The sequence below is a fragment of the Galeopterus variegatus genome, unplaced genomic scaffold (genome assembly GCF_000696425.1).
Source record: "Galeopterus variegatus unplaced genomic scaffold, G_variegatus-3.0.2 Scaffold56, whole genome shotgun sequence".
Lineage (NCBI taxonomy): Eukaryota > Metazoa > Chordata > Mammalia > Dermoptera > Cynocephalidae > Galeopterus > Galeopterus variegatus.
The window spans coordinates 668,163-682,768 of record NW_007726167.1 but is presented as its reverse complement, the minus strand read 5'-3'; the positions used below and the strand labels follow the sequence as shown (position 1 = coordinate 682,768).

Genomic DNA, 14,606 nt, shown 5'->3' with positions numbered 1-14,606 from the left:
GCCCTCACTCCTCAGGTCTGGAAACTAATGTGGGGATTCTTCCAACTGTTAACTATGTCTATTCCAATTATGCAGTCTGGAACTTTAAAAATAATCATAGGACTCGTTCAGAGACTCACTGGAGCCACTGTGAGATGGAGCTGTGCTAAAAATTTATTGATCGCTTGACCTGCATAGCCCCTACTCTGACTGAGGGGTGACAGTGACAATTGGGTTCTGCATCTGATTTTCAGAAATTTCAGCCCTGAGGCTATAGAAGATAAGGGTTTTCTTCTGGAAAACCTTCTTCAGGAGATAATGGCACACATCTATGAAGCACTTGAGCTGGTAATTTGAATCCTTGAGCTTATCCTTTTTTTTTTTTTGTTTTTCATCTCTTGTAGAAAGCTTTAAAACTTTAATACTAGACATGGAAGAATATTTAAATAAATGGAGAAATATTTTGTGTTCTCGGATGAGATGGCTTAGTATTTATAAATATGTCAACTTTTTCTAGAAATGATGATTAAATTCAGTGCATTCAAAGTAAAAATTCAATGTGATTCTTTGAGGAATCTACTAATTAATCCAAAACTTATGTAAATTAATAATGAAACATGAAGAGTTGAATCAAGCTTTAAAAAGAAAAGTAATGGGGGAATTGCCATACCAGACACTGACATAACACATAGCCACAGTAATAACATCAAGTGTGGTGTTGGTGAACAAGTAGTCCAATAAACACGAGAGAGCCCAAATACACATATAGTTCAAATGGTTACCATAAATCAATGAAAAGACTATTTAATTAACAATCCTGGGGACACTGCTTCACTTTACAAAGAAAGATAAAATTAGTTAAAACAGCATACAAATTCACACTATACGTGAACTAATGACATAAACATGAATGATAAAACTATAACGTTAATTGATGGAAATATAAGAGATATTTGTGCAACCCATGGGCAGGTGATGGACTTTTAAAGTGAAATTTTAACAGTGTAATTAATAGGGTAAAAAGTAACCTAATTCCATTAAAATTTAGGATTTATGTTCAACAAAGGATGCTGTAGACAAAGATGATGGATGGTAACAGATGGAAAAAAATATTGTAACATCTGATTAGTCTCTGAAAATCAATGAAGCAAAGACAAGAACCTCAATATAAAAATGGCCAATGGATACAAACAAGCAGCAAACAGAAATGGAAATGCCAGAAGATAGCAAATGTATAAAGAGATGCTCACACTCATTTTTAATGAAAGAAGTACGAATTAAAATAATAATTATGAGCTATCACTTTAAATCTAGTAGACTAACACAAATTAGGAGACTGAATAAGGCCAACTGTTGGTAAAGAAATAAGGCTATGAGATCTATACCAGATGCTCTGGTACCTTGACTCACATCCTTTCTGCCTCACTTCTGATTGCAGTCCTGGTGTACAGTCCTATCGAGATTTGTATCTCGCCTTATGTACACATCTTGGGACTTCACTTTCTGTGCTAGGACTCTTCCAATGTATGGACAGCTATAAGAGCTCACATTTCTGCACATGCAGAAATCAGAAGTGTAGAGAGCAAAGGAGGCTTGCACAAGTCAGAAGTGCAGGGGACGGAGAAGAAGAAGAAGGGTAATATCATCAGGAACAACCATTGACCAGTGGATGTCATAAACTGGCAAATGCTTTTGTCTTTGATCTTTTTGTCAGACATAATTGGGGATTATTCTATATGCTTCCAGATGTTCCTAGCCAAATTAAGTCTCTTTTGCTCTTATTAATGACAAACTAATGCACACATTATTGGCTTTCCCTCCTTTTCTGTCTCAGTCTCCCAAGTTGTTCATACCTGCTGTCTGAGAACACCTCTTAAATAAACTTCCTGCACATAAATCCTTTTCTCATTCTGTCTGGGAACCTAGCAAAGTCATATACCATCATGTACTGTTGGGAGGAGTAATCGTGAAACCCTTCTGGACAGCAATCAGGCACTATATAAGCAAATTATTTTTATGTGTATCCTGTGACCCGACAATTCCTTTTCTACATATATATCCCATGGTAATTATAATATAGCTACTTAAGGGGATATAGTCATGGATGTTTGTAGAAGCATATTGTTATGAAGAGGAATAGAAGGCAATCTCATGTCAATCACTGGTTAAAAGTGTTGAATATACAGTACAGAGTATTACGCAGCAGTTAGAAGCATGTACATATAGGAACATAGACAAATCCTAAAAAACATGATACTTGGTAAATAAATAAATAGAATAAAAACCAGAATGAGATAAGACAGTACGACTTATTCAAACTAGAAAAACATGCACAAAATAATACAGATTTTGCAAAACACTTATCCAAATATAAAAATATACACTTAACTTATTAAAATATTTGCGTATGAGGTAGAGGGGAATGGAAGTGAAGTATAAAGTTTAAAAAAGAAAAAAAAAAAAAAAACTAAGAGGGCCTTCTCTGACCATCATTGATAATGTGCTATAAAATAAGAAGTAAGATTGGAGGGCTGCCCCTGATGCACAGTGAGCAGCACGTGGGCAGCCACTGCTGTGCATGGGTACTGTGGGTGCACAACAGTGAGCCACAAGCCCTCCTGGCACATCACACAAGGCACTCAAGAAGGCAAGCGTGATAAATCACTGGTGGTGAAGCTCCAGCTGCAGATGACCACGCTGCACTACCAGAAATTCATCAAGCACAGTGTGTGCCTCAACTTTCTCAGCCACTGCGTGGCAGCATCACCCGGCAGCAAGGGTGAAGCAATCAAAAGCCTGATTCTTGGCCTGCACTGGGACTCTAGCTCTCTGGGATTCAGTATTACTGGTGCCAGCAATGTGTAGCAACCAAGATGGATCATCCAGTGAAGGAATCTTTGTATCCAAAATAGTTGATAGTTGGCCCACAGCCAAGGAAGGAAGCCTGCAAATTCATGACAGGATTATTGAGGCATCCATCAGCCCACAAATACCACGATCCAAATGGTTACATTAGGGACAACCATCAGGAGGTGGATAAGGAGGAGCTGGAACTGGAGGAAGTGGAACTCCACAGAATGACAAGCTAGGCCTCATAATGTGCTATCAGACTGAACAATGAAGATGACACTGGGATTTATATTAGTGAGATTGATCCCAACAATACTGTAGCCAAAGACAGGTACATCTGAGAAAGAGATGACATTATCCAGAAGAAGCATGAAGAAGATAGTTGGACCACAAATACAACCACCATCTTGTCCAACCATCAAGAGGACAGCAGTGAGATGAACCAAGGGGGGCACCCTCAACGACAAGAGCTCAGAGCAGGAGAAAAATGATGATGATGCCACTGGGACCTCCAACCTGCTGGAAAGGCAGAGGAAGCTCCCCTGCAGCCAGGACACCCTTGGCAGTGGTGACCTGCCCTTCAGCAATGAGTCCTTCATCTCGGCCAACTGCACTGACACTGACTATCTGAGGATCCCAGAGGATGAGTGCAGGTGCTTCCTTGAGCTCCTGGAGTTCAAGAACCAGGTGGAAAGCACCAGCCCCTACAGTCTGTACAACCCCAGCAGTCCCCCAGACATGGCCAGCAAAAGCAACCCCTAGAGCATGGACAAGGAGGTGAAGCTGCTGAAGAAGTCGCTATGCAGCATTGAGCTGGAATGCCTGCACATTGTGAGTGGCCACAAGATGCAGCAGATCAAGGAGCAGTACTGGGAGGACTGGGTACTGCACAACAGAGGCCTCACCAGCATCGAAGTGCACAGGCATGAGCCATCAGACATCACCAAGCTCCCCAAGAATTCCAACAAGGGCAGCTCAAGCACCTACAACATAGGTGAGAAATGCCAGAGCATTCCAGCTCACCCTGGAAATCTCTCCCAACAACTCTTTGAGGAGAGTGGTGGAGGGCATCAGCTTTGCAGGCATTGAAAGGGCTGTGGGGTCATGGAAGCTAAGGGGCTGGCCCTGAAGAATATGCTCTCCATCACAGAAGATCCCAAAGTAGGCATCCCTAACTATAGCCTTCAGTGAAAGAGCTGGACCCAGGCCAGCCCCTTGAAAGCAAGGAGAGGAGAACCAGCTACAGCAGCAGGAGCCCCACACCCAGCCCGAAGCTGTGCATTATCTACCTACCCTCCTTCGATCACTCCCCATACAAACACATGCACATCCTGGCACATGCCCAGTATGACCAGAGCTACATGCAGTTTATCCAGAAGAAGTAGGCTGTAAAGTACACAGAAAGTCAGATGAGTCTGGTAAGCATGTACAAGGACCTGGATGCTTCCAACCTGGCAGAACTGAGAACGTAGTGGAAGGTGAAAATCCACAGCTACTGCATGCACTACATCACAAGAGGCCCATGTGGGACTCCCTAATGAGGGAGTGTACCCACCAGATCTGTGAGGAGCGCAGCAGCATGACTTTTGACAACTACACTGTGAGTAAGATAAAGATGGGGCAGCACTGGAGCAAGGAGAAGAGTAAGCAGCACCTGGTGAAGTCCAAGGAATAGAGGTGCAGGTGTGAGTTCATGATGCAGAGCGAGTTGAACTGTCTGAGGGAGCAAAAAGACACTGAGGATAGGAAAGAGATAAACATCCTTGAACTGAGCCACAAAAGGATGATGAAGAAGAGGAACAAAAAAAATCTTTAATAATTCGATGCCTATCCAAGAACACTTAACCCATGGCACAAAATCACCAGATGGTGCTAGAGTAAAAACTTTGTTCTTATCAGTGACTACTGTGTAATTTTCACTTTTGCATTATGTGCATAAAAGAATCCATTACAATTGGGGTGAAAATTCCTGCCTTGTTCAATGTGGCAAGTTTTTGTGTATAAGATAAATATTGTTATCATGTTTATAGTCGAATTTGCAAACGCTACAACTCTGGGTGTCATAGCACTATTTTAAGGGGAGAAAAAAACACCCATTCTGTCTTGGAAGGCAATATTAACAGACAGGACTTTTTTCAAGTAGCAATTGTACTTTTTTACTTGTTACTTTTTATATAAAGTGTTTACATTTCAGAAAGATATTTTATTAAGCATACTTTCACAGAATAATTTGTTTAAAATACATTCACATGAAAAAAATGTTAAAGACACTTTTTTTCTGTTTAAAACACAATTACATCAAGTCAAAGGTATACCTGTTCCCCAATGTTCATTGCAGCACTCTTTACAATAGCTAAGAGTTGGAACCAGCCCAAATGTCCATCATCAGATGAGTGGACACAGAAAATGTGGTATATCTATACAATGGAATACTCAGCTATAAAAAAGAATGAAATTCTGCCATTTGCAATGACATGGATAGACCTAGAGAGAATTATATTAAGTGAAACAAGTCAGGCACAGAAAGAGAAATATCACATGGTCACACTTATTTGTGGGAGCTAAAAATAAATAAATAAATAAACATAAAAAAACAGGGGGGGGAAGAAGACATAACAATTACAATTCCTTGAAATTGATAGGACAAGCATACAGAAAGGACATTGTTGGGAGGGAGGGGGAGGGGGGGTTGGTAATTGGCCACAATAATCAACCACATTGTATATTAACAAAATAAAATAAAATAAAATATTTTTAAAAAAATTAAAAAATGAAATAAATAAATAAATAAAAATAATATTTTAAAAAAGGATAAAAACTTCAAGTTAGAAGATGAACAAGTTCTAGAGGTTAATGCACAGAATGGGTGTTGATGGATATGCTAATTAATTTAACTGTAGTAGTGAAACTACATGTTTATATATCAAATCATCACATTGCCAACTGAATATATATATGATCTTCATTTGACAATTAAATATTTTAAAAATAAAATGATTAATAAATAAATTTAATTTAATTTAAAAAACCCACAATTACAAATGACAGTATGTATTTTAATGGAACCCAATTTTATGTTACTTTGCTGAATGTGTTTCATACACATGACCATTGATATATTATCTATGTCAAGGTTTCAACCCACAACCATCAAACTCTGTAGTTAATGATTTAATATACATGCCCAAACCAGCAGTGTTTAGAGTTGGGATATACATTTAAACATTTTTCTGGTTAAGTTTCCCAAGAGAGTGTAAATGTTCTAACAGAATGCAAAATATCATGCGTCTTTATGAAAGGTTAAAACATGTTTGCAAATATTGCAGCCCATTGGAAGAATTTGCATGTAAAGGAAAATAGATTGGGATGGTTTGTGGAATTTTAAGGGCTTATTGAAGTAAATCTTTGATTTGTAAATTTAAAGGTACAGAGCTATACAAGCAAGTTCATGAAACCATCATTAGTTAGAAACAGCAAGTAAAATAAAGTTAAAATAAGTCATTATTTGCTATTTGAAAAAAAAAGTAAGATTAGGAAGTGACCATCCTGCTCCATGACTGGGGGCCCAGCTTGAAGCCCTGGGTAGCCCCTTCAACCATCCAACCAGGAAGCAAGTGAGTGCAATGTGCTGCAGCTGGGGATGCAGCCTGAAGCCCTGGGTAGCCCACCATGACTGGGGACCCAGTCTGAAGCCCTGGGTAGACCACCATGACCAGGGGCACAGCATTGAGCCCCATGAAGCCCCTGCCACCATCCAAGCATAAGGCAATTGAGCATCTTGTGCAAGTACCACAAACACCGTTTCTGCGCAGGTAGTCAACCACAGCCACCACCACACCCATTGCCATGGCAAGGACAGCTTACCACCATAGTAGCAGCCAGGGGCACCCTACAGGCAGCTTGCAAAGTACCTGATTGCATTGATACAAGAAAAGTCACCAGCAGAGCCTGCAAAATAGCCCACTCCAGAGTAACAGAAGAAAAAAGTGCTCTACCAGAAGACCAGACATCAATTAAAAGTTATTAGAAATACAAATAAACAAGAAGATAAGATACCACCAAAGGAGTACAGTAATTCTCAAGTACCAGAACCCATAGAGCAGGAACCTCTTGAAACATCTGAAATGGAATTCTGAGCAATGATCTTAAGAAAATTGAAAGAAAGAAGAGAAAACTCAATTAAAGAACACAAGGAAATGACAAAAAATCCAAGATATGAAGGAAAAAAATTACAAACAGATTAATACATTAATACATTAAGAAAGAATGTAGCAGAACTCCTGGAATTGAAGAACACACTCAATGAAATAAAACATAACAGACTGCTTGAGCAGCAGGTTACAGCAAGCAGAAGAAAGAATTTTAGATGTCAAAGAAGGTTTTCTCAAAATAACGCAGAAAAAAAGAAAAAAGAAAAAGAAAACAGAATTTTTTTTAAATGAAGAAAGTCTAAGAGAGCTAGCAGATAACCTTATATTCACAAACATATCAATCTTTGGTATTCCAGAAGGGGAAGAGAGAGGAAAAGGCATTCAAAACTGATTGAAGGAAATAATAGCACAAAACATCCCAGGCATAGGGAGAGAGTCATACTCTTTCTTACAAACAAGAAAGAGATAAAATAAATGATGCTACCTCAAAAATCCAGCTAACATTGAAGAGGAACAATAAAAAGGAAAGAATGGAACAAAATACACTTAAAATATCTAAACAAAAAGCAATAAAATACTGGGAGTAAAACAATACCTTTTGATAATAACCTTAAATGTAAATGGAATAAACTCCCCATTAAAAAGACACAGACTGAATGATTGGGTTAAAAAGCTACATTAAAAATGCTGTCTTCAAGAGATTAACCTCAATTATAAAGATACACAGTGACTAAAATTGAAAGGATGGAAAAATATATACCATGCAAATGGAATCCAAAAATGAGCAGGGTAGCTCTTCTTATATTGGATTAAATGCATTTTAAATCAAAAACCATAAAAAGATACAAAGAAGTCCAGTTTATAATAATAAAGGGATTTATTTAGCAAGAGGACACAACAATCATAAATATGTAAGCATCCGGCACTAGAGCACCAAAATATATAAAGCAAACAAAATCAGTTGTAAAGAAAGAGATAGACTCCAGTTGATAACAGTGGGGGACATGAATGCCCCTCTCTCAGCATTAGACAACAAATCTACCAGGCAACAAATCAATAAAGAAACATAGGATTAGAACTACACCTTAGACCAAATGGACCTGGCAGATATCTATGTATCATTTCCTCAAGCACCCACAGAATATACATTCTTCACATCAGCACATTGGAACATTGTCTGGGATAAACCAATGTTAGGTCACAAGTCAAGTCTCAGAAAATTTTAAAAAATCAAAATCATTTCAAGTATTTTTTCAGACAACAATGGATTATAACTGGAAATCAATAAGAGCAAAACTATGGAAAATATACAAATACATTGATCAAGGAAGAAATTAAACAGGAAATCAAAAGATTTCCTGAAAGTAATGAAAATAAAGACACATCATACCAGAACCTGTGGGATACTGAAAAAGCGGTACTAAGCGGGAAGTTTTTTTTGTCATATATGCTACATCAAAATTATATAAAGACTTGAAGTGAAAGACCTAATGCTATATGCCAAAGAACTAGAAAAACAATAACAATCCAATCCTAAAATTAGTTGATGGACAGAAATAATTAAGATCAGAGCAGAACTAAATGAAATAGAGAACAAAAAAATATACAAAAGATGAATGAAACAAAAAAGTGTTATTTTGTGAAGATAAATAAAATGGGAAAACCATTAGCCAGGTTAACAACAACAACAAAAAGACAGCAGACACAAATAACAAAAATCAGAAATGAAAAGAGAGACATTATATTCCATACCACAGAAATACAAAGAATCATTAGAGACTACTATAAACAACTATATGACAACATCTATCAAAATCTGGAGCAAATGGAGACATTTGTGGAAACATACAGACTACCAAGACTGAACTAAGAAGAAATAGAAAACCTGAGCAGACCAATAAGAAGCAACGAAATTGAAGCAGTAATCAGCAGACTCCCAACAAAGAAAAGCCAAGGACCAGAGGGCTTTACTGGTGAATTCTATCAAGCCTTCAAAGAGGAATTAATACTAATTTTCTCCAAACTATTCCAAAAAATTGAAACAGAGGCCATTCTCCCAAACCTATTCTATGAGGCTAGCATCACCCTGATACCAAAACCTGACAAAGATACAACAAAAATTGGAAATTACAATCCAATATCCCTGATGAACATACAAGCAAAAATTTTCAACAAAATATTAGCAATCAGAATACAGAAACACATCAAGACATTATACACCATGATCTAGTGAAATTCATCCCAGAGATACAAGGATGGTTCAACATATGTGAGTCAATAAATGTGATACATCACATCAACAAAATCAAGGACAAAAACCTTAGGAGTATCTCAATAGATACAGAAAAAACTTTGGACAAAGTTCAACATCGTTTCATGATAAATACTGTCAGCAAATTAGGTATAGGAGAATGTATCTCAATATAATGAAAGCCATAAAAGACAAAGCAATCACCAATATCATCCTGAATGGGGAAATGCTTTCAGGAAATGCTTAATGCTTCCCTTAAGAGGAGGAAAAAGGCAAGCATGCCCACTCTCACCACTCATATTTACCATAGGATTTGAAGTACTAGCCAGAGCAGTCAGGCAAGAAAAATAAATAAAGAGCATCCAGACAGGAAAATAAAAAGTCAACTTGTCACTGTTTGCAGATGACACAATCCTACGTACAGAAAAACCTAAAGACTCTACCAAAAAATTCTTAGAGCTGATTAACAAATTCAGTAATGTTGCAGGATACAAAGACAACATGCAAGTATTGGTAGTGTTTTTATACTGCAATAATAAACTAGCAGAAAATGAAATCAAGAAAGCAAGCCCATTTACAATATTCGTCAAAAAAATTAAATAGGTAGGAAACAATTTAACCAAGGAGGTGAAAGATCTCTACAATGAGAACTACATATCACTATTGAAAGAAATTAAAGAGGACACGAAAAGGTGGAAAGACATTCCATGCTCTTGGATTGGAAGAATGAACATTGTGTAAATGCCAATATTACTCAAAGCTATCTACAGATTCAATGCAGTCCCTATCAAAATACCAGTGACATTCTTCACAGAAATAGAAAATCAGTTCTAACATTCATATGGAACAACAAAAGATCTCAAATAGCTAAAGCAAACCTGAGCAAAAAATAAATAAAGAAAATAAAGTCAGAGGTATAACACTATCTGATTTTAAATTATATTAAAAAACTGTTGTAATCCAAACAGCATGTTACTGGCATGAGAACAGAGACTTGGACAAATGGAACATAATAGCGAACCCAGAAATCAACCCATAGACTTACAGCCAACTGATCTTTGATAAAAGCAACAAGAATATACATTGGGGAAAAGACTTCCCCGTTAATAAATGGTGCCAAGAAAACCAGACATCCATATGCAGAAGAATCAAACTAGACCTGTTCCTCTCTCCATATACCAAAATCAATCCAAAATGGATTAAAGACTTAAATATAAGAGCCCAAACCAAAAAACTTCTAAATGAAAACATAGGATAAGCACTTCAGGAAGTAGGACTTTGCAAAGACTTATAAATAAGACCCCCAAAGCACAAGCACCAGAAGAAAAAAAAAATAAACAAATGGGATTATAGCAAAGTAAAAAGATTTTGCACAGCAAAGGTAACAATAAACAGAATAGAAAGACAACCCATGCAGAGAGAGAAAATATTTGCAAAGTATACATCCAACAAGGGATTAATATCCAGAATATATACGGAACACAAACAACTCCACAGTAAAAAACCAAATAATCCAATTAAAAATTGCGCAAAGGAGGTGAATACACATTTTCCAAAGGAAGGCATACAAGTGGCCAGCAGGCGTATGAAGAAATGGTCAGCATCACTAATCACCAGGAAAGTGCAAACAAAACCACATTGAGATATCATATCATCCCAGTTAGAGTGGCTATTATGAAAAAGTCAGAGAATAACAAATGCTGGCAAGAATGCAGAGAAAGGGGAATCCTTTTACACTGTGGATGGGACTGTAAATTAGTATGGGCATTTTGAAAATAGTACAGAAGTTTTTCAAACAACTAGAGATAGAACTGCCAAATGAACTAGCAATCCCACTGCTGGGTTTACACCCAAAGGAATGGAAATCATGTTGAAGGGATACCTGCATTCCATGTTCAGTGCAGTGCTGTATACAATAGCCAAAATATGGAACCAACCTCAATGTCCTTTGATGGACAACTAAGGAAAATGTGGTATGTATACACAGTGAAATGCTACTCAGCTTTAAAAAAGAATGAAATACTGCCATTCACAGCAATATGGACATGGTTGAAGAAAATTATGTTAAGTGAAATATGCCAGACACAGAAATAGCAATACCGCATGTCCTCAATCATAATTGAGTGCTAAGAAAAGAGGAAGGAAGGAAGGAAGGAAAAAAAAGAAAGAAGGAAAGAAATAGAGAAAGAAAGAGGAGGAAGGAGGGTAGGAAAGAAAGCAATAAAAAATGAAAGAAGGAAAGAAAGAAATGAAAGAAAAAAGAAAGAAGGAAAGAAAAAGAGAAGGAAAGAAGAGAAAGCAAGAAACAGAAGGAATATAGCAATTCCTCAGTTGTGTAATTGGGGTGTGTGTGTATATGTGTGTGTGTATGTGTGTCCACACGTGTGTAAGTGCACAATTTTATTTGACAGGTATAATTTTTCTTGCTTTAGCATGCAATTTAGAGTCATGTTTTCTATCTCGTGATGCAGATTTCTCTTTGGATTCTGCATTACATTTTTCTAAGACTGGAAATTAGCAACACTGCAATAGGTTTCCATGAAACTGGAAATTAAAGAAAGAAAGAAAGAAAGAAAGAAAGAAAGAAAGAAAGAAAGAAAGAAAGAAAGAAAGAAAGAAAGAGACCACAATAATATATTGAACTTTCAGAAGGAGAGAACAAACCTAAGCATACTAGTGATTGGGGGGGTGGGGGGTGGGGAGTGATTGGTTGGGTAGGAGGCATAAAGAATAACTATGAAAGAAAAAATAAAAAAATAAAAAAGCAAGGTCAATTCCAATCTCTTTACTTGAGGTCCAAAGAGAAACACATATATTAAATACAATATGCATATATTGCCTCATTTTTATCCTTAAGAAATTATATGTGTGTTGATGTAATTTTGTCCATTTTAACAAATGTACCACTTAGATATAGGATGCTGACAGTGGTGAAGTTTGTTCATATGGGAAGGAAATGGGTATATGGAAACTCTCTGTACTTTCTACTCAATTTTGATGTGAACCTAAAACTGCTCTGAAAAATACATTTTATTAATTTACAAAAGGAAAAAAGTATGAAATTCTGCCACTCACACCAGCATGGATGAACTTAGAGAAAATTATCTTAAGTGAAATAAGCCAGGCAGAGAAAGAGAAATACTGCATGTCCTCACTCATAAGTGTGAGCTAAAATAAAGAAAGTAAGAAGAAAGAAAGAAACAATCAAAATAATCCATTGAACTTTCAAAAAAACAAGGGAACAGAACTGTGGTTATTAGAGATGAGAAAGGAGGAGGGGGAGGAGGTTAGCGAGACATTAGGTAAGGGTCACAAAAATTGATTATGTTTTATAAACATGAGTATACTAATTATAATGAGTTGATCACCACATATAGTGCGTGTATATTGATATTCAATTATGTACTCCACAAATATACATAATCAATTATGTTTCGATAATAGAACTGTCAAAAAAATTTTAAAGTATATACTTTTACTACTAGGGTTTGACTAATTCAGTCATCCTTCTTTTATTCCTTCATATATAAACCTAACATTCATTTAATTTCTTACTTTGTGCCAGTCCTCTTTGAGATGCTTGTGATAAACCAGTGAACAAAAATAAATCTTTGCCTTCATTAAACTAGTTTAGGGAATAGACCAAATGAGTTTTATGGTATGTTAGATGATTATTAATGGTATGGGTAAAAATATAGCAGAACACGGATGTAGGGATATCAAGTGAAGAATGGCTTGCAACTTTGAAACTGGTTAGAGTAGGTCTCATGAGAAATTTAGCACATTTTGCTCTTTCCCACAATCTCTCTTGTTTTAGCTGACATATTTTGTGTTGTGTTTTTTACATAATTTATCTTTTCATTCGATAATATTTTTATATTTTCTTACATATTGAAATGTTTATATGGTTGATTTGGCAGTTCAATGTTTTTAGCAATATTTTACTCTGTCATGTTATTACTTACTTAATTATGTTTATTCATGAGCATTCCTACCTCCTTTTACATATGAATCTGATGCCTTATTTCTTTAACATTCAATTTCTTTCATGAATTCCCTTTTTATTTAAATTTTATTGAAAGTAGAAAGCAGATGCTCTCTAAAAATTACTTCTGCTTACTCTACTAAATAGTTGTAAAGGTTTTTTTTTTTTTCAATTTAAAAAATAGGATAAGTGTTTATTAATGTCAGGAGATAATTTTCAAATAATAAAAATACCCTTAAAACCATACATTTTACGTTTCCATATATCATTGGTGGCAGACATAGATAACCATGTCTGCAATTTAACAGTATTACTCAAAATATACTCTTGCAGAATATGGATTTCAGTAGACTTTTTTTTTTTAAAGGCAGTTGCTAATTGTAGTATAGAGTTAAAAACCACTACCTTATAACATGAAATCTACCTTCTTAACACATTTTTAAGTGAACAATTTAGTATTGTTAACTATATGAACATTGTTGTACAGCAGATCTCTAGAAGTTTTTCATTTTTTGTAACTGAAATTTTGTACTCATAGAATAACAACTGTCCATTTCTTTCCCTGTCCTCAGCCCCTGGAGACCACTATCCACTCTTTGATTTTGTAAATTTGACTACATTATGTACTTCATATAAGTAGAATCTTGAAGTACAAGTGTAGTTCAAAAAGTTCATAGAAAAACAGAATTAAAAGATAATGCAAAATTTTCCATGAACTTTTTGAAGACTTTTCATATTTGTCTTTCTATGACTGGTGTATTTTATGTCCTCATGATGTCACATATTGCAGAACTTCCTTCTTTTTAAAGCTTGAATATCATTTTATTGTACACATAAATGTGTGTATGTATATTACATTTTCTTTATCCATTCATCTCTTGATGGAAATGTAGATTGTTTCCACATCTTGGCTATTTTGAATAATGCTACGATAATCATGGGGATGCTAATATCTCTTCAAAATCCTGATTTGAATTTTTTTCAATAAATTCTCAGGGATGGGATTGCTGGATCACAAAGTAATTCTATTTTCAATTTTTTTAGGAACCTACATATTGTTTTCCATCATGGCTGTACCACTTTACATTCCCAACAATAGCACACAAGCATTCCAATTTCTCTATATCCCCATCAACACTTGTTATTTTCTTTGTTGTTGTTGTTGTTGTTGTTGTTTATGGCCATCCTAAAGGATGTGAGGTGATATCTCATTATGGTTTTGATTTTCATTTCCCTGATGATTAGTGACTGAATACCTTTTCATATGCTTGTTGGCCATTTGTATATCTACTTTGGAGAAATGTCTACTCAAGTCCTTAGTCAATTTTTCTTACTTGGGTTATTTTTATTCTACTTAGTTTATTCTACATATACTGAATACGAGCCCCTA

General features: G+C 36.0%; 1 pseudogene; it reads left to right on the top strand.

Annotated features, from left to right (window-relative positions):
* The first annotated feature begins 297 nt into the window (after nucleotides 1–297).
* LOC103591997 lies at nucleotides 298–4,742 on the top strand (annotated as a pseudogene).
* Nucleotides 4,743–14,606: the final 9,864 nt, after the last annotated feature.